This window comes from Crinia signifera, chromosome 1, assembly GCF_055691185.1.
Source record: "Crinia signifera chromosome 1, ASM5569118v1, whole genome shotgun sequence".
Taxonomy (NCBI): domain Eukaryota; kingdom Metazoa; phylum Chordata; class Amphibia; order Anura; family Myobatrachidae; genus Crinia; species Crinia signifera.
In genome coordinates, this window is record NC_139217.1 from 439783827 (window position 1) to 439803483 (window position 19657).

A 19657-nucleotide genomic window follows, 5' to 3' on the forward strand; every position below is an offset into this window, starting at 1 on the left:
AATGATTTGCACTAGTTGTGGGTATAGTTTGGGGGGATGCGTCAGGAATAGGCACTTTACCACCTCAATGTTAATAGATGTGGCCTCCTTGCGGTATTTTGTCCCCAGGTGGGAGTCGCTTGTGCTGCCTCAGGTAAATCTCCTTCAGCCAAAGGGGGTGTGCCCGAGCTGCGGCCCTCCTGAGCCCTAGTCCAACTCATACTTACCTGGCAGGGGAGATACCATGATCACGAAGGTGGTTCTCCCAGGGCGAGGCTCATCCATTGCACCCCGGGTGTGTTGACCCCTGCGATTTCCCCAAATGCGGGAAACTCGACTGCATAATTTGTGGTAGTGGGGGACTGCGTTCGTGCTTTCCCCTGATCAGCTCTGGTAAAAGTCAGCCCTTTGTACCTAGTACCTCCATTAGGCTTGCTTTCCTTCCATCCTTTCATCACTCTTAGCCCTGCCCACGCGCCCCTTAAGCTGCGCCATTAGCTTACACTCTGTGTTCTGCTCTGATCTCTACTGCTGTGTGCTGGCTGCATATGCTTCCTTGTTTTTACTTTGCTTGTGCCTTGTAGTGTGCTTTGCATATACAACCAGTAGAGGTCGCTGCAGGACCCACACTCACTTGCGTTGCCAAGGAGGCCTCCAGCTGTTGCATGCCGACTGCTTGAATGACAACACAATATGCAAATCCGTGTGCTCTGGGAATGATTTGCACTAGTTGTGGGTATAGTTTGGGGGGATGCGTCAGGAATAGGCACTTTACCACCTCAATGTTAATAGATGTGGCCTCCTTGCGGTGTTTTGTCCCCAGGTGGGAGTCGCTTGTGCTGCCTCAGGTAAATCTCCTTCAGCCAAAGGGGGTGTGCCCGAGCTGCGGCCCTCCTGAGCCCTAGTCCAACTCATACTTACCTGGCAGGGGAGATACCATGATCATGAAGGTGGTTCTCCCAGGGCGAGGCTCATCCATTGCACCCCGGGTGTGTTGACCCCTGCGATTTCCCCAAATGCGGGAAACTCGACTGCATAATTTGTGGTAGTGGGGGACTGCGTTCGCGCTTTCCCCTGATCAGCTCTGGTAAAAGTCAGCCCTTTGTACCTAGTACCTCCATTAGGCTTGCTTTCCTTCCTTCCATCCTTTCATCACTCTTAGCCCTGCCCACGCGCCCCTTAAGCTGCGCCATTAGCTTACACTCTGTGTTCTGCTCTGATCTCTACTGCTGTGTGCTGGCTGCATATGCTTCCTTGTTTTTACTTTGCTTGTGCCTTGTAGTGTGCTTTGCATATACAACCAGTAGAGGTCGCTGCAGGACCCACACTCACTTGCGTTGCCAAGGAGGCCTCCAGCTGTTGCATGCCGACTGCTTGAATGACAACACAATATGCAAATCCGTGTGCTCTGGGAATGATTTGCACTAGTTGTGGGTATAGTTTGGGGGGATGCGTCAGGAATAGGCACTTTACCACCTCAATGTTAATAGATGTGGCCTCCTTGCGGTATTTTGTCCCCAGGTGGGATTCGCTTGTGCTGCCTCAGGTAAATCTCCTTCAGCCAAAGGGGGTGTGCCCGAGCTGCGGCCCTCCTGAGCCCTAGTCCAACTCATACTTACCTGGCAGGGGAGATACCATGATCACGAAGGTGGTTCTCCCAGGGCGAGGCTCATCCATTGCACTCCGGGTGTGTTGACCCCTGCGATTTCCCCAAATGCGGGAAACTCGACTGCATAATTTGTGGTAGTGGGGGACTGCGTTCGCGCTTTCCCCTGATCAGCTCTGGTAAAAGTCAGCCCTTTGTACCTAGTACCTCCATTAGGCTTGCTTTCCTTCCTTCCATCCTTTCATCACTCTTAGCCCTGCCCACGCGCCCCTTAAGCTGCGCCATTAGCTTACACTCTGTGTTCTGCTCTGATCTCTACTGCTGTGTGCTGGCTGCATATGCTTCCTTGTTTTTACTTTGCTTGTGCCTTGTAGTGTGCTTTGCATATACAACCAGTAGAGGTAGCTGCAGGACCCACACTCACTTGCGTTGCCAAGGAGGCCTCCAGCTGTTGCATGCCGACTGCTTGAATGACAACACAATATGCAAATCCGTGTGCTCTGGGAATGATTTGCACTAGTTGTGGGTATAGTTTGGGGGGATGCGTCAGGAATAGGCACTTTACCACCTCAATGTTAATAGATGTGGCCTCCTTGCGGTATTTTGTCCCCAGGTGGGAGTCGCTTGTGCTGCCTCAGGTAAATCTCCTTCAGCCAAAGGGGGTGTGCCCGAGCTGCGGCCCTCCTGAGCCCTAGTCCAACTCATACTTACCTGGCAGGGGAGATACCATGATCACGAAGGTGGTTCTCCCAGGGCGAGGCTCATCCATTGCACTCTGGGTGTGTTGACCCCTGCGATTTCCCCAAATGTGGGAAACTCGACTGCATAATTTGTGGTAGTGGGGGACTGCGTTCGCGCTTTCCCCTGATCAGCTCTGGTAAAAGTCAGCCCTTTGTACCTAGTACCTCCATTAGGCTTGCTTTCCTTCCTTCCTTCCATCCTTTCATCACTCTTAGCCCTGCCCACGCGCCCCTTAAGCTGCGCCATTAGCTTACACTCTGCGTTCTGCTCTGATCTCTACTGCTGTGTGCTGGCTGCATATGCTTCCTTGTTTTTACTTTGCTTGTGCCTTGTAGTGTGCTTTGCATATACAACCAGTAGAGGTCGCTGCAGGACCCACACTCACTTGCGTTGCCAAGGAGGCCTCCAGCTGTTGCATGCCGACTGCTTGAATGACAACACAATATGCAAATCCGTGTGCTCTGGGAATGATTTGCACTAGTTGTGGGTATAGTTTGGGGGGATGCGTCAGGAATAGGCACTTTACCACCTCAATGTTAATAGATGTGGCCTCCTTGCGGTATTTTGTCCCCAGGTGGGATTCGCTTGTGCTGCCTCAGGTAAATCTCCTTCAGCCAAAGGGGGTGTGCCCGAGCTGCGGCCCTCCTGAGCCCTAGTCCAACTCATACTTACCTGGCAGGGGAGATACCATGATCACGAAGGTGGTTCTCCCAGGGCGAGGCTCATCCATTGCACTCCGGGTGTGTTGACCCCTGCGATTTCCCCAAATGCGGGAAACTCGACTGCATAATTTGTGGTAGTGGCCGTGGGGGACTGCGTTCGCGCTTTCCCCTGATCAGCTCTGGTAAAAGTCAGCCCTTTGTACCTAGTACCTCCATTAGGCTTGCTTTCCTTCCTTCCATCCTTTCATCACTCTTAGCCCTGCCCACGCGCCCCTTAAGCTGCGCCATTAGCTTACACTCTGTGTTCTGCTCTGATCTCTACTGCTGTGTGCTGGCTGCATATGCTTCCTTGTTTTTACTTTGCTTGTGCCTTGTAGTGTGCTTTGCATATACAACCAGTAGAGGTCGCTGCAGGACCCACACTCACTTGCGTTGCCAAGGAGGCCTCCAGCTGTTGCATGCCGACTGCTTGAATGACAACACAATATGCAAATCCGTGTGCTCTGGGAATGATTTGCACTAGTTGTGGGTATAGTTTGGGGGGATGCGTCAGGAATAGGCACTTTACCACCTCAATGTTAATAGATGTGGCCTCCTTGCGGTATTTTGTCCCCAGGTGGGAGTCGCTTGTGCTGCCTCAGGTAAATCTCCTTCAGCCAAAGGGGGTGTGCCCGAGCTGCGGCCCTCCTGAGCCCTAGTCCAACTCATACTTACCTGGCAGGGGAGATACCATGATCACGAAGGTGGTTCTCCCAGGGCGAGGCTCATCCATTGCACTCCGGGTGTGTTGACCCCTGCGATTTCCCCAAATGCGGGAAACTCGACTGCATAATTTGTGGTAGTGGGGGACTGCGTTCGCGCTTTCCCCTGATCAGCTCTGGTAAAAGTCAGCCCTTTGTACCTAGTACCTCCATTAGGCTTGCTTTCCTTCCTTCCATCCTTTCATCACTCTTAGCCCTGCCCACGCGCCCCTTAAGCTGCGCCATTAGCTTACACTCTGTGTTCTGCTCTGATCTCTACTGCTGTGTGCTGGCTGCATATGCTTCCTTGTTTTTACTTTGCTTGTGCCTTGTAGTGTGCTTTGCATATACAACCAGTAGAGGTCGCTGCAGGACCCACACTCACTTGCTGGCCTCCAGCTGTTGCATGCCGACTGCTTGAATGACAACACAATATGCAAATCCGTGTGCTCTGGGAATGATTTGCACTAGTTGTGGGTATAGTTTGGGGGGATGCGTCAGGAATAGGCACTTTTCCACTTTACCACCTCAATGTTAATAGATGTGGCCTCCCTGCGGTATTTTGTCCCCAGGTGGGAGTCGCTTGTGCTGCCTCAGGTAAATCTCCTTCAGCCAAAGGGGGTGTGCCCGAGCTGCGGCCCTCCTGAGCCCTAGTCCAACTCATACTTACCTGGCAGGGGAGATACCATGATCACGAAGGTGGTTCTCCCAGGGCGAGGCTCATCCATTGCACTCCGGGTGTGTTGATCCCTGCGATTTCCCCAAATGCGGGAAACTCGACTGCATAATTTGTGGTAGTGGGGGACTGCGTTCGCGCTTTCCCCTGATCAGCTCTGGTAAAAGTCAGCCCTTTGTACCTAGTACCTCCATTAGGCTTGCTTTCCTTCCTTCCATCCTTTCATCACTCTTAGCCCTGCCCACGCGCCCCTTAAGCTGCGCCATTAGTTTACACTCTGTGTTCTGCTCTGATCTCTACTGCTGTGTGCTGGCTGCATATGCTTCCTTGTTTTTACTTTGCTTGTGCCTTGTAGTGTGCTTTGCATATACAACCAGTAGAGGTCGCTGCAGGACCCACACTCACTTGCGTTGCCAAGGAGGCCTCCAGCTGTTGCATGCCGACTGCTTGAATGACAACACAATATGCAAATCCGTGTGCTCTGAGAATGATTTGCACTAGTTGTGGGTATAGTTTGGAAGGATGCGTCAGGAATAGGCACTTTACCACCTCAATGTTAATAGATGTGGCCTCCCTGCGGTATTTTGTCCCCAGGTGGGAGTCGCTTGTGCTGCCTCAGGTAAATCTCCTTCAGCCAAAGGGGGTGTGCCCGAGCTGCGGCCCTCCTGAGCCCTAGTCCAACTCATACTTACCTGGCAGGGGAGATACCATGATCACGAAGGTGGTTCTCCCAGGGCGAGGCTCATCCATTGCACTCCGGGTGTGTTGACCCCTGCGATTTCCCCCAAATGCGGGAAACTCGACTGCATAATTTGTGGTAGTGGGGGACTGCGTTCGCGCTTTCCCCTGATCAGCTCTAGTAAAAGTCAGCCCTTTGTACCTAGTACCTCCATTAGGCTTGCTTTCCTTCCTTCCATCCCTCTTAGCCCTGCCCATGCGCCCCTTAAGCTGCGCCATTAGCTTACACTCTGTGTTCTGCTCTGATCTCTACTGCTGTGTGCTGGCTGCATATGCTTCCTTGTTTTTACTTTGCTTGTGCCTTGTAGTGTGCTTTGCATATACAACCAGTAGAGGTCGCTGCAGGACCCACACTCACAGCTGTTGCATGCCGACTGCTTGAAAGACAACACAATATGCAAATCCGTGTGCTCTGGGAATGATTTGCACTAGTTGTGGGTATAGTTTGGGGGGATGCGTCAGGAATAGGCACTTTACCACCTCAATGTTAATAGATGTGGCCTCCTTGCGGTATTTTGTCCCCAGGTGGGAGTCGCTTGTGCTGCCTCAGGTAAATCTCCTTCAGCCAAAGGGGGTGTGCCCGAGCTGCGGCCCTCCTGAGCCCTAGTCCAAATCATACTTACCTGGCAGGGGAGATACCATGATCACGAAGGTGGTTCTCCCAGGGCGAGGCGCATCCATTGCACTCCGGGTGTGTTGAGCCCTGCGATTTTCCCAAATGTGGGAAACTCGACTGCATAATTTGTGGTAGTGGGGGACTGCGTTCGCGCTTTCCCCTGATCAGCTCTGGTAAAAGTCAGCCCTTTGTACCTAGTACCTCCATTAGGCTTGCTTTCCTTCCTTCCATCCTTTCATCACTCTTAGCCCTGCCCACGCGCCCCTTAAGCTGCGCCATTAGCTTACACTCTGTGTTCTGCTCTGATCTCTACTGCTGTGTGCTGGCTGCATATGCTTCCTTGTTTTTACTTTGCTTGTGCCTTGTAGTGTGCTTTGCATATAAAACCAGTAGAGGTCGCTGCAGGACCCACACTCACTTGCGTTGCCAAGGAGGCCTCCAGCTGTTGCATGCCGACTGCTTGAATGACAACACAATATGCAAATCCGTGTGCTCTGGGAATGATTTGCACTAGTTGTGGGTATAGTTTGGGGGGATGCGTCAGGAATAGGCACTTTTCCACTTTACCACCTCAATGTTAATAGATGTGGCCTCCCTGCGGTATTTTGTCCCCAGGTGGGAGTCGCTTGTGCTGCCTCAGGTAAATCTCCTTCAGCCAAAGGGGGTGTGCCCGAGCTGCGGCCCTCCTGAGCCCTAGTCCAACTCATACTTACCTGGCAGGGGAGATACCATGATCATGAAGGTGGTTCTCCCAGGGCGAGGCTCATCCATTGCACTCCGGGTGTGTTGACCCCTGTGATTTCCCCAAATGCGGCAAACTCGACTGCATAATTTGTGGTAGTGGGGGACTGCGTTCGCGCTTTCCCCTGATCAGCTCTGGTAAAAGTCAGCCCTTTGTACCTAGTACCTCCATTAGGCTTGCTTTCCTTCCTTCCATCCTTTCATCACTCTTAGCCCTGCCCACGCGCCCCTTAAGCTGCGCCATTAGCTTACACTCTGTGTTCTGCTCTGATCTCTACTGCTGTGTGCTGGCTGCATATGCTTCCTTGTTTTTACTTTGCTTGTGCCTTGTAGTGTGCTTTGCATATACAACCAGTAGAGGTCGCTGCAGGACCCACACTCACTTGCGTTGCCAAGGAGGCCTCCAGCTGTTGCATGCCGACTGCTTGAATGACAACACAATATGCAAATCCGTGTGCTCTGGGAATGATTTGCACTAGTTGTGGGTATAGTTTGGGGGGATGCGTCAGGAATAGGCACTTTTCTACTTTACCACCTCAATGTTAATAGATGTGGCTTCCCTGCGGTATTTTGTCCCCAGGTGGGAGTCGCTTGTGCTGCCTCAGGTAAATCTCCTTCAGCCAAAGGGGGTGTGCCCGAGCTGCGGCCCTCCTGAGCCCTAGTCCAACTCATACTTACCTGGCAGGGGAGATACCATGATCACGAAGGTGGTTTGCCCAGGGCGAGGCTCATCCATTGCACTCCGGGTGTGTTGACCCCTGCGATTTCCCCAAATGCGGGAAACTCGACTGCATAATTTGTGGTAGTGGGGGACTGCGTTCGCGCTTTCCCCTGATCAGCTCTGGTAAAAGTCAGCCCTTTGTACCTAGTACCTCCATTAGGCTTGCTTTCATCACTCTTAGCCCTGCCCACGCGCCCCTTAAGCTGCGCCATTAGCTTACACTCTGTGTTCTGCTCTGATCTCTACTGCTGTGTGCTGGCTGCATATGCTTCCTTGTTTTTACTTTGCTTGTGCCTTGTAGTGTGCTTTGCATATACAACCAGTAGAGGTCGCTGCAGGACCCACACTCACTTGCGTTGCCAAGGAGGCCTCCAGCTGTTGCATGCCGACTGCTTGAATGACAACACAATATGCAAATCCGTGTGCTCTGGGAATGATTTGCACTAGTTGTGGGTATAGTTTGGGGGGATGCGTCAGGAATAGGCACTTTTCCACTTTACCACCTCAATGTTAATAGATGTGGCTTCCCTGCGGTATTTTGTCCCCAGGTGGGAGTCGCTTGTGCTGCCTCAGGTAAATCTCCTTCAGCCAAAGGGGGTGTGCCCGAGCTGCGGCCCTCCTGAGCCCTAGTCCAACTCATACTTACCTGGCAGGGGAGATACCATGATCACGAAGGTGGTTCTCCCAGGGCGAGGCTCATCCATTGCACTCCGGGTGTGTTGACCCCTGCGATTTCCCCAAATGCGGGAAACTTGACTGCATAATTTGTGGTAGTGGGGGACTGTGTTCGCGCTTTCCCCTGATCAGCTCTGGTAAAAGTCAGCCCTTTGTACCTAGTACCTCCATTAGGCTTGCTTTCCTTCCTTCCATCCTTTCATCACTCTTAGCCCTGCCCATGCGCCCCTTAAGCTGCGCCATTAGCTTACACTCTGTGTTCTGCTCTGATCTCTACTGCTGTGTGCTGGCTGCATATGCTTCCTTGTTTTTACTTTGCTTGTGCCTTGTAGTGTGCTTTGCATATACAACCAGTAGAGGTCGCTGCAGGACCCACACTCACTTGCGTTGCCAAGGAGGCCTCCAGCTGTTGCATGCCGACTGCTTGAATGACAACACAATATGCAAATCCGTGTGCTCTGGGAATGATTTGCACTAGTTGTGGGTATAGTTTGGGGGGATGCGTCAGGAATAGGCACTTTACCACCTCAATGTTAATAGATGTGGCCTCCTTGCGGTATTTTGTCCCCAGGTGGGAGTCGCTTGTGCTGCCTCAGGTAAATCTCCTTCAGCCAAAGGGGGTGTGCCCGAGCTGCGGCCCTCCTGAGCCCTAGTCCAACACATACTTACCTGGCAGGGGAGATACCATGATCACGAAGGTGGTTCTCCCAGGGCGAGGCTCATCCATTGCACTCCGGGTGTGTTGACCCCTGCGATTTCCCCAAATGCGGGAAACTCGACTGCATAATTTGTGGTAGTGGGGGACTGCGTTTGCGCTTTCCCCTGATCAGCTCTGGTAAAAGTCAGCCCTTTGTACCTAGTACCTCCATTAGGCTTGCTTTCCTTCCTTCCATCCTTTCATCACTCTTAGCCCTGCCCATGCGCCCCTTAAGCTGCGCCATTAGCTTACACTCTGTGTTCTGCTCTGATCTCTACTGCTGTGTGCTGGCTGCATATGCTTACTTGTTTTTACTTTGCTTGTGCCTTGTAGTGTGCTTTGCATATACAACCAGTAGAGGTCGCTGCAGGACCCACACTCACTTGCGTTGCCAAGGAGGCCTCCAGCTGTTGCATGCTGACTGCTTGAATGACAACACAATATGCAAATCCGTGTGCTCTGGGAATGATTTGCACTAGTTGTGGGTATAGTTTGGGGGGATGCGTCAGGAATAGGCACTTTTCCACTTTACCACCTCAATGTTAATAGATGTGGCCTCCCTGCGGTATTTTGTCCCCAGGTGGGAGTCGCTTGTGCTGCCTCAGGTAAATCTCCTTCAGCCAAAGGGGGTGTGCCCGAGCTGCGGCCCTCCTGAGCCCTAGTCCAACTCATACTTACCTGGCAGGGGAGATACCATGATCACGAAGGTGGTTCTCCCAGGGCGAGGCTCATCCATTGCACTCCGGGTGTGTTGACCCCTGCGATTTCCCCAAATGCGGGAAACTCGACTGCATAATTTGTGGTAGTGGGGGACTGCGTTCGTGCTTTCCCCTGATCAGCTCTGGTAAAAGTCAGCCCTTTGTACCTAGTACCTCTATTAGGCTTGCTTTCCTTCCTTCCATCCTTTCATCACTCTTAGCCCTGCCCACGCGCCCCTTAAGCTGCGCCATTAGCTTACACTCTGTGTTCTGCTCTGATCTCTACTGCTGTGTGCTGGCTGCATATGCTTCCTTGTTTTTACTTTGCTTGTGCCTTGTAGTGTGCTTTGCATATACAACCAGTAGAGGTCGCTGCAGGACCCACACTCACTTGCGTTGCCAAGGAGGCCTCCAGCTGTTGCATGCCGACTGCTTGAATGACAACACAATATGCAAATCCGTGTGCTCTGAGAATGATTTGCACTAGTTGTGGGTATAGTTTGGAAGGATGCGTCAGGAATAGGCACTTTACCACCTCAATGTTAATAGATGTGGCCTCCCTGCGGTATTTTGTCCCCAGGTGGGAGTCGCTTGTGCTGCCTCAGGTAAATCTCCTTCAGCCAAAGGGGGTGTGCCCGAGCTGCGGCCCTCCTGAGCCCTAGTCCAACTCATACTTACCTGGCAGGGGAGATACCATGATCACGAAGGTGGTTCTCCCAGGGCGAGGCTCATCCATTGCACTCCGGGTGTGTTGACCCCTGCGATTTCCCCAAATGCGGGAAACTCGACTGCATAATTTGTGGTAGTGGGGGACTGCGTTCGCGATTTCCCCTGATCAGCTCTGGTAAAAGTCAGCCCTTTGTACCTAGTACCTCCATTAGGCTTGCTTTCCTTCCTTCCATCCTTTCATCACTCTTAGCCCTGCCCATGCGCCCCTTAAGCTGCGCCATTAGCTTACACTCTGTGTTCTGCTCTGATCTCTACTGCTGTGTGCTGGCTGCATATGCTTCCTTGTTTTTACTTTGCTTGTGCCTTGTAGTGTGCTTTGCATATACAACCAGTAGAGGTCGCTGCAGGACCCACACTCACTTGCGTTGCCAAGGAGGCCTCCAGCTGTTGCATGCCGACTGCTTGAATGACAACACAATATGCAAATCCGTGTGCTCTGGGAATGATTTGCACTAGTTGTGGGTATAGTTTGGGGGGATGCGTCAGGAATAGGCACTTTTCCACTTTACCACCTCAATGTTAATAGATGTGGCTTCCCTGCGGTATTTTGTCCCCAGGTGGGAGTCGCTTGTGCTGCCTCAGGTAAATCTCCTTCAGCCAAAGGGGGTGTGCCCGAACTGCGGCCCTCCTGAGCCCTAGTCCAACTCATACTTACCTGGCAGGGGAGATACCATGATCACGAAGGTGGTTCTCCCAGGGCGAGGCTCATCCATTGCACTCCGGGTGTGTTGACCCCTGCGATTTCCCCAAATGCGGGAAACTTGACTGCATAATTTGTGGTAGTGGGGGACTGCGTTCGCGCTTTCCCCTGATCAGCTCTGGTAAAAGTCAGCCCTTTGTACCTAGTACCTCCATTAGGCTTGCTTTCCTTCCTTCCATCCTTTCATCACTCTTAGCCCTGCCCACGCGCCCCTTAAGCTGCGCCATTAGCTTACACTCTGTGCTCTGATCTCTACTGCTGTGTGCTGGCTGCATATGCTTCCTTGTTTTTACTTTGCTTGTGCCTTGTAGTGTGCTTTGCATATACAACCAGTAGAGGTCGCTGCAGGACCCACACTCACTTGCGTTGCCAAGGAGGCCTCCAGCTGTTGCATGCCGACTGCTTGAATGACAACACAATATGCAAATCCGTGTGCTCTGGGAATGATTTGCACTAGTTGTGGGTATAGTTTGGGGGGATGCGTCAGGAATAGGCACTTTACCACCTCAATGTTAATAGATGTGGCCTCCTTGCGGTATTTTGTCCCCAGGTGGGAGTCGCTTGTGCTGCCTCAGGTAAATCTCCTTCAGCCAAAGGGGGTGTGCCCGAGCTGCGGCCCTCCTGAGCCCTAGTCCAACTCATACTTACCTGGCAGGGGAGATACCATGATCACGAAGGTGGTTCTCCCAGGGCGAGGCTCATCCATTGCACTCCGGGTGTGTTGATCCCTGCGATTTCCCCAAATGCGGGAAACTCGACTGCATAATTTGTGGTAGTGGGGGACTGCGTTCGCGCTTTCCCCTGATCAGCTCTGGTAAAAGTCAGCCCTTTGTACCTAGTACCTCCATTAGGCTTGCTTTCCTTCCTTCCATCCTTTCATCACTCTTAGCCCTGCCCACGCGCCCCTTAAGCTGCGCCATTAGCTTACACTCTGTGTTCTGCTCTGATCTCTACTGCTGTGTGCTGGCTGCATATGCTTCCTTGTTTTTACTTTGCTTGTGCCTTGTAGTGTGCTTTGCATATACAACCAGTAGAGGTCGCTGCAGGACCCACACTCACTTGCGTTGCCAAGGAGGCCTCCAGCTGTTGCATGCCGACTGCTTGAATGACAACACAATATGCAAATCCGTGTGCTCTGAGAATGATTTGCACTAGTTGTGGGTATAGTTTGGAAGGATGCGTCAGGAATAGGCACTTTACCACCTCAATGTTAATAGATGTGGCCTCCCTGCGGTATTTTGTCCCCAGGTGGGAGTCGCTTGTGCTGCCTCAGGTAAATCTCCTTCAGCCAAAGGGGGTGTGCCCGAGCTGCGGCCCTCCTGAGCCCTAGTCCAACTCATACTTACCTGGCAGGGGAGATACCATGATCACGAAGGTGGTTCTCCCAGGGCGAGGCTCATCCATTGCACTCCGGGTGTGTTGACCCCTGCGATTTCCCCAAATGCGGGAAACTCGACTGCATAATTTGTGGTAGTGGGGGACTGCGTTCGCGCTTTCCCCTGATCAGCTCTGGTAAAAGTCAGCCCTTTGTACCTAGTACCTCCATTAGGCTTGCTTTCCTTCCTTCCATCCTTTCATCACTCTTAGCCCTGCCCATGCGCCCCTTAAGCTGCGCCATTAGCTTACACTCTGTGTTCTGCTCTGATCTCTACTGCTGTGTGCTGGCTGCATATGCTTCCTTGTTTTTACTTTGCTTGTGCCTTGTAGTGTGCTTTGCATATACAACCAGTAGAGGTCGCTGCAGGACCCACACTCACTTGCGTTGCCAAGGAGGCCTCCAGCTGTTGCATGCCGACTGCTTGAATGACAACACAATATGCAAATCCGTGTGCTCTGGGAATGATTTGCACTAGTTGTGGGTATAGTTTGGGGGGATGCGTCAGGAATAGGCACTTTTCCACTTTACCACCTCAATGTTAATAGATGTGGCTTCCCTGCGGTATTTTGTCCCCAGGTGGGAGTCGCTTGTGCTGCCTCAGGTAAATCTCCTTCAGCCAAAGGGGGTGTGCCCGAGCTGCGGCCCTCCTGAGCCCTAGTCCAACTCATACTTACCTGGCAGGGGAGATACCATGATCACGAAGGTGGTTCTCCCAGGGCGAGGCTCATCCATTGCACTCCGGGTGTGTTGACCCCTGCGATTTCCCCAAATGCGGGAAACTTGACTGCATAATTTGTGGTAGTGGGGGACTGCGTTCGCGCTTTCCCCTGATCAGCTCTGGTAAAAGTCAGCCCTTTGTACGTAGTACCTCCATTAGGCTTGCTTTCCTTCCTTCCATCCTTTCATCACTCTTAGCCCTGCCCACGCGCCCCTTAAGCTGCGCCATTAGCTTACACTCTGTGCTCTGATCTCTACTGCTGTGTGCTGGCTGCATATGCTTCCTTGTTTTTACTTTGCTTGTGCCTTGTAGTGTGCTTTGCATATACAACCAGTAGAGGTCGCTGCAGGACCCACACTCACTTGCGTTGCCAAGGAGGCCTCCAGCTGTTGCATGCCGACTGCTTGAATGACAACACAATATGCAAATCCGTGTGCTCTGGGAATGATTTGCACTAGTTGTGGGTATAGTTTGGGGGGATGCGTCAGGAATAGGCACTTTACCACCTCAATGTTAATAGATGTGGCCTCCTTGCGGTATTTTGTCCCCAGGTGGGAGTCGCTTGTGCTGCCTCAGGTAAATCTCCTTCAGCCAAAGGGGGTGTGCCCGAGCTGCGGCCCTCCTGAGCCCTAGTCCAACTCATACTTACCTGGCAGGGGAGATACCATGATCACGAAGGTGGTTCTCCCAGGGCGAGGCTCATCCATTGCACTCCGGGTGTGTTGACCCCTGCGATTTCCCCAAATGCGGGAAACTCGACTGCATAATTTGTGGTAGTGGGGGACTGCGTTCGCGCTTTCCCCTGATCAGCTCTGGTAAAAGTCAGCCCTTTGTACCTAGTACCTCCATTAGGCTTGCTTTCCTTCCTTCCATCCTTTCATCACTCTTAGCCCTGCCCACGCGCCCCTTAAGCTGCGCCATTAGCTTACACTCTGTGTTCTGCTCTGATCTCTACTGCTGTGTGCTGGCTGCATATGCTTCCTTGTTTTTACTTTGCTTGTGCCTTGTAGTGTGCTTTGCATATACAACCAGTAGAGGTCGCTGCAGGACCCACACTCACTTGCGTTGCCAAGGAGGCCTCCAGCTGTTGCATGCCGACTGCTTGAATGACAACACAATATGCAAATCCGTGTGCTCTGGGAATGATTTGCACTAGTTGTGGGTATAGTTTGGGGGGATGCGTCAGGAATAGGCACTTTACCACCTCAATGTTAATAGATGTGGCCTCCTTGCGGTATTTTGTCCCCAGGTGGGAGTCGCTTGTGCTGCCTCAGGTAAATCTCCTTCAGCCAAAGGGGGTGTGCCCGAGCTGCGGCCCTCCTGAGCCCTAGTCCAACTCATACTTACCTGGCAGGGGAGATACCATGATCACGAAGGTGGTTCTCCCAGGGCGAGGCTCATCCATTGCACTCCGGGTGTGTTGACCCCTGCGATTTCCCCAAATGCGGGAAACTCGACTGCATAATTTGTGGTAGTGGGGGACTGCGTTCGCGCTTTCCCCTGATCAGCTCTGGTAAAAGTCAGCCCTTTGTACCTAGTACCTCCATTAGGCTTGCTTTCCTTCCTTCCATCCTTTCATCACTCTTAGCCCTGCCCACGCGCCCCTTAAGCTGCGCCATTAGCTTACACTCTGTGTTCTGCTCTGATCTCTACTGCTGTGTGCTGGCTGCATATGCTTCCTTGTTTTTACTTTGCTTGTGCCTTGTAGTGTGCTTTGCATATACAACCAGTAGAGGTCGCTGCAGGACCCACACTCACTTGCGTTGCCAAGGAGGCCTCCAGCTGTTGCATGCCGACTGCTTGAATGACAACACAATATGCAAATCCGTGTGCTCTGGGAATGATTTGCACTAGTTGTGGGTATAGTTTGGGGGGATGCGTCAGGAATAGGCACTTTACCACCTCAATGTTAATAGATGTGGCCTCCTTGCGGTATTTTGTCCCCAGGTGGGAGTCGCTTGTGCTGCCTCAGGTAAATCTCCTTCAGCCAAAGGGGGTGTGCCCGAGCTGCGGCCCTCCTGAGCCCTAGTCCAACTCATACTTACCTGGCAGGGGAGATACCATGATCACGAAGGTGGTTCTCCCAGGGCGAGGCTCATCCATTGCACTCCGGGTGTGTTGACCCCTGCGATTTCCCCAAATGCGGGAAACTCGACTGCATAATTTGTGGTAGTGGGGGACTGCGTTCGCGCTTTCCCCTGATCAGCTCTGGTAAAAGTCAGCCCTTTGTACCTAGTACCTCCATTAGGCTTGCTTTCCTTCCTTCCATCCTTTCATCACTCTTAGCCCTGCCCACGCGCCCCTTAAGCTGCGCCATTAGCTTACACTCTGTGTTCTGCTCTGATCTCTACTGCTGTGTGCTGGCTGCATATGCTTCCTTGTTTTTACTTTGCTTGTGCCTTGTAGTGTGCTTTGCATATACAACCAGTAGAGGTCGCTGCAGGACCCACACTCACTTGCGTTGCCAAGGAGGCCTCCAGCTGTTGCATGCCGACTGCTTGAATGACAACACAATATGCAAATCCGTGTGCTCTGGGAATGATTTGCACTAGTTGTGGGTATAGTTTGGGGGGATGCGTCAGGAATAGGCACTTTACCACCTCAATGTTAATAGATGTGGCCTCCTTGCGGTATTTTGTCCCCAGGTGGGAGTCGCTTGTGCTGCCTCAGGTAAATCTCCTTCAGCCAAAGGGGGTGTGCCCGAGCTGCGGCCCTCCTGAGCCCTAGTCCAACTCATACTTACCTGGCAGGGGAGATACCATGATCACGAAGGTGGTTCTCCCAGGGCGAGGCTCATCCATTGCACTCCGGGTGTGTTGATCCCTGCGATTTCCCCAAATGCGGGAAACTCGACTGCATAATTTGTGGTAGTGGGGGACTGCGTTCGCGCTTTTCCCTGATCAGCTCTGGTAAAAGTCAGCCCTTTGTACCTAGTACCTCCATTAGGCTTGCCTTCCTTCCATCCTTTCATCACTCTTAGCCCTGCCCACGCGCCCCTTAAGCTGCGCCATTAGCTTACACTCTGTGTTCTGCTCTGATCTCTACTGCTGTGTGCTGGCTGCATATGCTTCCTTGTTTTTACTTTGCTTGTGCCTTGTAGTGTGCTTTGCATATACAACCAGTAGAGGTCGCTGCAGGACCCACACTCACTTGCGTTGCCAAGGAGGCCTCCAGCTGTTGCATGCCGACTGCTTGAATGACAACACAATATGCAAATCCGTGTGCTCTGGGAATGATTTGCACTAGTTGTGGGTATAGTTTGGGGGGATGCGTCAGGAATAGGCACTTTACCACCTCAATGTTAATAGATGTGGCCTCCTTGCGGTATTTTGTCCCCAGGTGGGAGTCGCTTGTGCTGCCTCAGGTAAATCTCCTTCAGCCAAAGGGGGTGTGCCCGAGCTGCGGCCCTCCTGAGCCCTAGTCCAACACATACTTACCTGGCAGGGGAGATACCATGATCATGAAGGTGGTTCTCCCAGGGCGAGGCTCATCCATTGCACTCCGGGTGTGTTGACCCATGCGATTTCCCCAAATGCGGGAAACTCGACTGCATAATTTGTGGTAGTGGGGGACTGCGTTCGCGCTTTCCCCTGATCAGCTCTGGTAAAAGTCAGCCCTTTGTACCTAGTACCTCCATTAGGCTTGCTTTCCTTCCTTCCATCCTTTCATCACTCTTAGCCCTGCCCACGCGCCCCTTAAGCTGCGCCATTAGCTTACACTCTGTGTTCTGCTCTGATCTCTACTGCTGTGTGCTGGCTGCATATGCTTCCTTGTTTTTACTTTGCTTGTGCCTTGTAGTGTGCTTTGCATATACAACCAGTAGAGGTCGCTGCAGGACCCACACTCACTTGCGTTGCCAAGGAGGCCTCCAGCTGTTGCATGCCGACTGCTTGAATGACAACACAATATGCAAATCCGTGTGCTCTGGGAATGATTTGCACTAGTTGTGGGTATAGTTTGGGGGGATGCGTCAGGAATAGGCACTTTACCACCTCAATGTTAATAGATGTGGCCTCCTTGCGGTATTTTGTCCCCAGGTGGGAGTCGCTTGTGCTGCCTCAGGTAAATCTCCTTCAGCCAAAGGGGGTGTGCCCGAGCTGCGGCCCTCCTGAGCCCTAGTCCAACTCATACTTACCTGGCAGGGGAGATACCATGATCACGAAGGTGGTTCTCCCAGGGCGAGGCTCATCCATTGCACTCCGGGTGTGGGAAACTCGACTGCATAATTTGTGGTAGTGGGGGACTGCGTTCGCGCTTTTCCCTGATCAGCTCTGGTAAAAGTCAGCCCTTTGTACCTAGTACCTCCATTAGGCTTGCTTTCCTTCCTTCCATCCTTTCATCACTCTTAGCCCTGCCCACGCGCCCCTTAAGCTGCGCCATTAGCTTACACTCTGTGTTCTGCTCTGATCTCTACTGCTGTGTGCTGGCTGCATATGCTTCCTTGTTTTTACTTTGCTTGTGCCTTGTAGTGTGCTTTGCATATACAACCAGTAGAGGTCGCTGCAGGACCCACACTCACTTGCGTTGCCAAGGAGGCCTCCAGCTGTTGCATGCCGACTGCTTGAATGACAACACAATATGCAAATCCGTGTGCTCTGGGAATGATTTGCACTAGTTGTGGGTATAGTTTGGGGGGATGCGTCAGGAATAGGCACTTTACCACCTCAATGTTAATAGATGTGGCCTCCTTGCGGTATTTTGTCCCCAGGTGGGAGTCGCTTGTGCTGCCTCAGGTAAATCTCCTTCAGCCAAAGGGGGTGTGCCCGAGCTGCGGCCCTCCTGAGCCCTAGTCCAACTCATACTTACCTGGCAGGGGAGATACCATGATCACGAAGGTGGTTCTCCCAGGGCGAGGCTCATCCATTGCACTCCGGGTGTGTTGACCCCTGCGATTTCCCCAAATGCGGGAAACTCGACTGCATAATTTGTGGTAGTGGGGGACTGCGTTCGCGCTTTCCCCTGATCAGCTCTGGTAAAAGTCAGCCCTTTGTACCTAGTACCTCCATTAGGCTTGCTTTCCTTCCTTCCATCCTTTCATCACTCTTAGCCCTGCCCACGCGCCCCTTAAGCTGCGCCATTAGCTTACACTCTGTGTTCTGCTCTGATCTCTACTGCTGTGTGCTGGCTGCATATGCTTCCTTGTTTTTACTTTGCTTGTGCCTTGTAGTGTGCTTTGCATATACAACCAGTAGAGGTCGCTGCAGGACCCACACTCACTTGCGTTGCCAAGGAGGCCTCCAGCTGTTGCATGCCGACTGCTTGAATGACAACACAATATGCAAATCCATGTGCTCTGGGAATGATTTGCACTAGTTGTGGGTATAGTTTGGGGGGATGCGTCAGGAATAGGCACTTTACCACCTCAATGTTAATAGATGTGGCCTCCTTGCGGTATTTTGTCCCCAGGTGGGAGTCGCTTGTGCTGCCTCAGGTAAATCTCCTTCAGCCAAAGGGGGTGTGCCCGAGCTGCGGCCCTCCTGAGCCCTAGTCCAACTCATACTTACCTGGCAGGGGAGATACCATGATCACGAAGGTGGTTCTCCCAGGGCGAGGCTCATCCATTGCACTCCGGGTGTGTGGACCTCTGCGATTTCCCCAAATGCGGGAAACTCGACTGCATAATTTGTGGTAGTGGGGGACTGCGTTCGCGCTTTTCCCTGATCAGCTCTGGTAAAAGTCAGCCCTTTGTACCTAGTACCTCCATTAGGCTTGCTTTCCTTCCTTCCATCCTTTCATCACTCTTAGCCCTGCCCACGCGCCCCTTAAGCTGCGCCATTAGCTTACACTCTGTGTTCTGCTCTGATCTCTACTGCTGTGTGCTGGCTGCATATGCTTCCTTGTTTTTACTTTGCTTGTGCCTTGTAGTGTGCTTTGCATATACAACCAGTAGAGGTCGCTGCAGGACCCACACTCACTTGCGTTGCCAAGGAGGCCTCCAGCTGTTGCATGCCGACTGCTTGAATGACAACACAATATGCAAATCCGTGTGCTCTGGGAATGATTTGCACTAGTTGTGGGTATAGTTTGGGGGGATGCGTCAGGAATAGGCACTTTACCACCTCAATGTTAATAGATGTGGCCTCCTTGCGGTATTTTGTCCCCAGGTGGGAGTCGCTTGTGCTGCCTCAGGTAAATCTCCTTCAGCCAAAGGGGGTGTGCCCGAGCTGCGGCCCTCCTGAGCCCTAGTCCAACTCATACTTACCTGGCAGGGGAGATACCATGATCATGAAGGTGGTTCTCCCAGGGCGAGGCTCATCCATTGCACTCCGGGTGTGTGGACCTCTGCGATTTCCCCAAATGCGGGAAACTCGACTGCATAATTTGTGGTAGTGGGGGACTGCGTTCGCGCTTTTCCCTGATCAGCTCTGGTAAAAGTCAGCCCTTTGTACCTAGTACCTCCATTAGGCTTGCTTTCCTTCCTTCCATCCTTTCATCACTCTTAGCCCTGCCCACGCGCCCCTTAAGCTGCGCCATTAGCTTACACTCTGTGTTCTGCTCTGATCTCTACTGCTGTGTGCTGGCTGCATATGCTTCCTTGTTTTTACTTTGCTTGTGCCTTGTAGTGTGCTTTGCATATACAACCAGTAGAGGTCGCTGCAGGACCCACACTCACTTGCGTTGCCAAGGAGGCCTCCAGCTGTTGCATGCCGACTGCTTGAATGACAACACAATATGCAAATCCGTGTGCTCTGGGAATGATTTGCACTAGTTGTGGGTATAGTTTGGGGGGATGCGTCAGGAATAGGCACTTTACCACCTCAATGTTAATAGATGTGGCCTCCTTGCGGTATTTTGTCCCCAGGTGGGAGTCGCTTGTGCTGCCTCAGGTAAATCTCCTTCAG

The 19657-nt window shown here is 52.3% G+C and overlaps 27 non-coding genes and 1 pseudogene across 27 annotated transcripts; all 28 read left to right on the forward strand.

The window, feature by feature from the left end:
• The first annotated feature begins 198 nt into the window (after positions 1 to 198).
• On the forward strand, positions 199 to 362 carry LOC146043766 (U1 spliceosomal RNA). Its single transcript, XR_014464763.1, has one exon. It is a non-coding gene; the product is annotated as a U1 spliceosomal RNA (small nuclear RNA).
• Positions 363 to 892: 530 nt separating this feature from the next.
• LOC146042599 (U1 spliceosomal RNA) lies at positions 893 to 1056 on the forward strand. Its single transcript, XR_014463941.1, has one exon. It is a non-coding gene; the product is annotated as a U1 spliceosomal RNA (small nuclear RNA).
• Positions 1057 to 1590: 534 nt separating this feature from the next.
• Positions 1591 to 1754, forward strand: LOC146042153 (U1 spliceosomal RNA). Its single transcript, XR_014463769.1, has one exon. It is a non-coding gene; the product is annotated as a U1 spliceosomal RNA (small nuclear RNA).
• A 534-nt stretch (positions 1755 to 2288) lies between these two features.
• On the forward strand, positions 2289 to 2452 carry LOC146041604 (U1 spliceosomal RNA). The gene has a single exon (XR_014463514.1). It is a non-coding gene; the product is annotated as a U1 spliceosomal RNA (small nuclear RNA).
• Positions 2453 to 2990: 538 nt separating this feature from the next.
• Positions 2991 to 3160, forward strand: LOC146044833 (U1 spliceosomal RNA). Its single transcript, XR_014465275.1, has one exon. It is a non-coding gene; the product is annotated as a U1 spliceosomal RNA (small nuclear RNA).
• Positions 3161 to 3694: 534 nt separating this feature from the next.
• Positions 3695 to 3858, forward strand: LOC146042164 (U1 spliceosomal RNA). Its single transcript, XR_014463773.1, has one exon. It is a non-coding gene; the product is annotated as a U1 spliceosomal RNA (small nuclear RNA).
• Positions 3859 to 4390: 532 nt separating this feature from the next.
• LOC146042579 (U1 spliceosomal RNA) lies at positions 4391 to 4554 on the forward strand. Its single transcript, XR_014463926.1, has one exon. It is a non-coding gene; the product is annotated as a U1 spliceosomal RNA (small nuclear RNA).
• Positions 4555 to 5088: 534 nt separating this feature from the next.
• Positions 5089 to 5253, forward strand: LOC146042832 (U1 spliceosomal RNA). The gene has a single exon (XR_014464031.1). It is a non-coding gene; the product is annotated as a U1 spliceosomal RNA (small nuclear RNA).
• A 504-nt stretch (positions 5254 to 5757) lies between these two features.
• LOC146043302 (U1 spliceosomal RNA) lies at positions 5758 to 5921 on the forward strand. Its single transcript, XR_014464301.1, has one exon. It is a non-coding gene; the product is annotated as a U1 spliceosomal RNA (small nuclear RNA).
• Positions 5922 to 6463: 542 nt separating this feature from the next.
• On the forward strand, positions 6464 to 6627 carry LOC146043280 (U1 spliceosomal RNA). The gene has a single exon (XR_014464279.1). It is a non-coding gene; the product is annotated as a U1 spliceosomal RNA (small nuclear RNA).
• A 542-nt stretch (positions 6628 to 7169) lies between these two features.
• LOC146043512 (U1 spliceosomal RNA) lies at positions 7170 to 7333 on the forward strand. Its single transcript, XR_014464510.1, has one exon. It is a non-coding gene; the product is annotated as a U1 spliceosomal RNA (small nuclear RNA).
• A 525-nt stretch (positions 7334 to 7858) lies between these two features.
• Positions 7859 to 8022, forward strand: LOC146043876 (U1 spliceosomal RNA). Its single transcript, XR_014464787.1, has one exon. It is a non-coding gene; the product is annotated as a U1 spliceosomal RNA (small nuclear RNA).
• Positions 8023 to 8556: 534 nt separating this feature from the next.
• LOC146042507 (U1 spliceosomal RNA) lies at positions 8557 to 8720 on the forward strand. Its single transcript, XR_014463897.1, has one exon. It is a non-coding gene; the product is annotated as a U1 spliceosomal RNA (small nuclear RNA).
• A 542-nt stretch (positions 8721 to 9262) lies between these two features.
• LOC146042780 (U1 spliceosomal RNA) lies at positions 9263 to 9426 on the forward strand. Its single transcript, XR_014464014.1, has one exon. It is a non-coding gene; the product is annotated as a U1 spliceosomal RNA (small nuclear RNA).
• A 534-nt stretch (positions 9427 to 9960) lies between these two features.
• LOC146043997 (U1 spliceosomal RNA) lies at positions 9961 to 10124 on the forward strand. Its single transcript, XR_014464809.1, has one exon. It is a non-coding gene; the product is annotated as a U1 spliceosomal RNA (small nuclear RNA).
• A 542-nt stretch (positions 10125 to 10666) lies between these two features.
• On the forward strand, positions 10667 to 10830 carry LOC146042807 (U1 spliceosomal RNA). Its single transcript, XR_014464021.1, has one exon. It is a non-coding gene; the product is annotated as a U1 spliceosomal RNA (small nuclear RNA).
• Positions 10831 to 11359: 529 nt separating this feature from the next.
• LOC146042583 (U1 spliceosomal RNA) lies at positions 11360 to 11523 on the forward strand. The gene has a single exon (XR_014463927.1). It is a non-coding gene; the product is annotated as a U1 spliceosomal RNA (small nuclear RNA).
• Positions 11524 to 12057: 534 nt separating this feature from the next.
• On the forward strand, positions 12058 to 12221 carry LOC146042169 (U1 spliceosomal RNA). Its single transcript, XR_014463774.1, has one exon. It is a non-coding gene; the product is annotated as a U1 spliceosomal RNA (small nuclear RNA).
• A 542-nt stretch (positions 12222 to 12763) lies between these two features.
• LOC146042810 (U1 spliceosomal RNA) lies at positions 12764 to 12927 on the forward strand. Its single transcript, XR_014464022.1, has one exon. It is a non-coding gene; the product is annotated as a U1 spliceosomal RNA (small nuclear RNA).
• Positions 12928 to 13456: 529 nt separating this feature from the next.
• LOC146042175 (U1 spliceosomal RNA) lies at positions 13457 to 13620 on the forward strand. The gene has a single exon (XR_014463775.1). It is a non-coding gene; the product is annotated as a U1 spliceosomal RNA (small nuclear RNA).
• A 534-nt stretch (positions 13621 to 14154) lies between these two features.
• Positions 14155 to 14318, forward strand: LOC146042181 (U1 spliceosomal RNA). The gene has a single exon (XR_014463777.1). It is a non-coding gene; the product is annotated as a U1 spliceosomal RNA (small nuclear RNA).
• Positions 14319 to 14852: 534 nt separating this feature from the next.
• On the forward strand, positions 14853 to 15016 carry LOC146042188 (U1 spliceosomal RNA). The gene has a single exon (XR_014463780.1). It is a non-coding gene; the product is annotated as a U1 spliceosomal RNA (small nuclear RNA).
• Positions 15017 to 15550: 534 nt separating this feature from the next.
• LOC146043579 (U1 spliceosomal RNA) lies at positions 15551 to 15714 on the forward strand. The gene has a single exon (XR_014464576.1). It is a non-coding gene; the product is annotated as a U1 spliceosomal RNA (small nuclear RNA).
• A 530-nt stretch (positions 15715 to 16244) lies between these two features.
• Positions 16245 to 16408, forward strand: LOC146043909 (U1 spliceosomal RNA). Its single transcript, XR_014464793.1, has one exon. It is a non-coding gene; the product is annotated as a U1 spliceosomal RNA (small nuclear RNA).
• Positions 16409 to 16942: 534 nt separating this feature from the next.
• On the forward strand, positions 16943 to 17079 carry LOC146044954 (U1 spliceosomal RNA; annotated as a pseudogene).
• Positions 17080 to 17613: 534 nt separating this feature from the next.
• LOC146042194 (U1 spliceosomal RNA) lies at positions 17614 to 17777 on the forward strand. Its single transcript, XR_014463782.1, has one exon. It is a non-coding gene; the product is annotated as a U1 spliceosomal RNA (small nuclear RNA).
• Positions 17778 to 18311: 534 nt separating this feature from the next.
• On the forward strand, positions 18312 to 18475 carry LOC146044613 (U1 spliceosomal RNA). Its single transcript, XR_014465055.1, has one exon. It is a non-coding gene; the product is annotated as a U1 spliceosomal RNA (small nuclear RNA).
• A 534-nt stretch (positions 18476 to 19009) lies between these two features.
• Positions 19010 to 19173, forward strand: LOC146044580 (U1 spliceosomal RNA). The gene has a single exon (XR_014465022.1). It is a non-coding gene; the product is annotated as a U1 spliceosomal RNA (small nuclear RNA).
• The last annotated feature ends 484 nt before the right edge of the window (positions 19174 to 19657 follow it).